General features: G+C 37.3%; 1 pseudogene across 1 annotated transcript; it reads left to right on the forward strand.

The window, feature by feature from the left end:
• Positions 1-936: 936 nt before the first annotated feature.
• LOC104677410 lies at positions 937-1816 on the forward strand (annotated as a pseudogene). Its single transcript, XR_750043.2, has one exon. The product of XR_750043.2 is annotated as a cleavage and polyadenylation specificity factor subunit 5 pseudogene (transcript).
• The last annotated feature ends 851 nt before the right edge of the window (positions 1817-2667 follow it).

The raw sequence follows: 2667 nt of genomic DNA on the forward strand, positions 1-2667 counted from the left end.
GCTTGAACCCAGGAGACAGAGGTTGCCATGAGCCGAGATCAAGCCACTGCACTCCAGCCTGGGTGACAGAGCAAGACTCCATTAAAAAAAATAAAATAAAATAAAATAAAATAAAATTATAGGTTAGTTACTTTCCTTCTTTATTTTTCATTTTGTTTTGTCCCTTTGTGCTCTAGTCTATTAGTTTGGTGCAAAAGTAATTGCGATTTTTGCCATTATGTTTAATAGATAATTTCTTCTGACTTACTGAACTTCATCAAATCTAAGACATCATTGAGTTTAAGAAAAATAAACTAAGACAAAATGTTTTCTTATCACATTGATGCAAAATAAAATGTATACAATTTTAAAGATATTGAGATAAAAATAGTTTTAAAATCAATTAGTCTGTCATTCAGTTCATAAATTTCATCTCAGCTGTGTCTTCTCTGTTTTTAAACCAAGTGCAATTTTAGTTTTTAATTTTGTTTATTAAAAATTAATTTTAAAATACTAACTTTTAAAATTTAATATTATTAAAAGTTAATATTATTCTTTTTTTCAACTATCATTGGTCGCTTTTTACATTTCCCTTTTTCCTGGAGAGTTCTTCAGTTTTATATTTTTTACATGTTATAATTATAAGTGTAGTTGTTTTATAGTCTGTGTTGGAGTGTCCCCAAGACCACCTCCAGGTTCAGTGATTTGCTAGGAGTCACAGCATTCATTATACAGTCATACTCATGATTAAGGCTTATTACAGTAAAAGAATACACCACAAAATCAGCAAAGGGGAAAAGGTACTTGAGTAGTCTGGAAGAAAACGAGAACAAGGTTCCAAGGGTTTTCTCCCAGTGGAGAAACATGGGACACATTTCTCATAGCAATGAGTCATGACCACACATATGAAGGTTGAATGTTACTAACAAAGGAAGTTCTTTAGAAACTCAGTGCTCTGTTAATGGCGGGCGGTAGCCGCTGAGGGGGTTGCAGATAACCGCTTTCCGCACTGGGAAAGTCTCCCCTGCCTCCCACTTTCTGCTCGCTGCCAGCGCCGGAGCTTGCCAGCATGTCTATGGTACCGCCCAATCGCTCGCAGACCGGCTGGCCACGGGGGGTCACTCAGTTGGGCAACAAGTACATCCAGCAGACCAAGCCCCTCACCCTGGAGCGCACCATCAATCTGTACCCTCTTACCAATTATACTTTTGGTACAAAAGAGCCCCTCTATGAGGACAGCTCTGTGGCAGCCAGATTTCAGCGCATGAGGGAAGAATTTGATAAAATTGGAATGAGGAGGACTGTAGAAGGGGTTCTGATTGTACATGAGCACCGGCTACCCCATGTGTTACTGCTACAGCTGGGAACAACTGTCTTCAAACTACCTGGTGGTGAACTTAACCCAGGAGAAGATGAAGTTGAAGGACTAAAACGCTTAATGACAGAGATACTGGGTCGTCAGGATGGAGTTTTGCAAGACTGGGTCATTGATGACTGCATTGGTAACTGGTGGAGACCAAATTTTGAACCTCCTCAGTATCCATATATTCCTGCACATATTACAAAGCCTAAGGAACATAAGAAGTTGTTTCTGGTTCAGCTTCAAGAAAAAGCCTTGTTTGCAGTCCCTAAAAATTACAAGCTGGTAGCTGCACCATTGTTTGAATTGTATGACAATGCACCAGGATATGGACCCATCATTTCTAGTCTCCCTCAGCTGTTGAGCAGGTTCAATTTTATGTACAACTGAATTCCTGAGCAGTGGAGAAGTAAAAGAAGCCGCTTGTCTCTGTGAGCACAGCTATATACAGTGTAGAATAAATGTGGTAGAAAAGTTTTTTTGGTTTTATCTCTTTTGCGATCCCTAAATTGCCACCTACTTTCTTTTGTTTGAATAGTAAAATTAATATGAAGAACTAGATGGTGGTGTAAACAAATGTGATAATGTTTATTTACTTTTGGTTCTACTCATACTTTTTGTACAACATTAAAGAAAATTGACTTCTTTTTTTATTTTAATTTCTCATTAAACTTCTAAAATTCTTGTAGGTGAGGATCATTTTTCCCTCCACTTTAGGATGGTGAATGTTACAACACAGTGACAGGTTTAGGTCAGTCAAGTTTATTGAACCCTTGCTTTGATACCATTCTTGGGCACATACTCCAAGACTGTATTAGATTTTTATGATGAAGAGCTTCCATTACTTTTGAAAACTGTGTTTGTCTGATTGAGTCCAAGGTGCAACTCCTAAATGAATTGTGTTGCAGAGAACTCCCAATATAATTCACTGACCAGTGCATTTTATAACCATCCAGGCCTTGGTTTGCAAGCAACAGACCTTAAACATACAGGAAACTATTAAAATTGGCTTGATCAGCAATCATAGGGATTGGTATAAGAAGAGACTCATTTAGAGCTCAGAGTTTTCTTCACATAATGGGGGTATTAATTATTTGTGCTGTTGCAAAATTATGTGTCTTATTCTTAAAGCCATGGTAAAAATAGTGATCTGTGAAGGAAATTTCTAAAACTGGACGTATTAGGTTTTGAACTCTGAGATTGCACAAATATTCAATTAACTTGAAGTTATATACATATAGAAGAAAATTTGGTTTTAGCAAATGACGGAGCCTTCGAAAATATTTTTGGAATAATGTGAATCAACCAAAAACTGGGGGCAAGGCAGA

Source organism: Rhinopithecus roxellana, chromosome 9, assembly GCF_007565055.1.
Source record: "Rhinopithecus roxellana isolate Shanxi Qingling chromosome 9, ASM756505v1, whole genome shotgun sequence".
Taxonomy (NCBI): Eukaryota; Metazoa; Chordata; class Mammalia; order Primates; family Cercopithecidae; genus Rhinopithecus; species Rhinopithecus roxellana.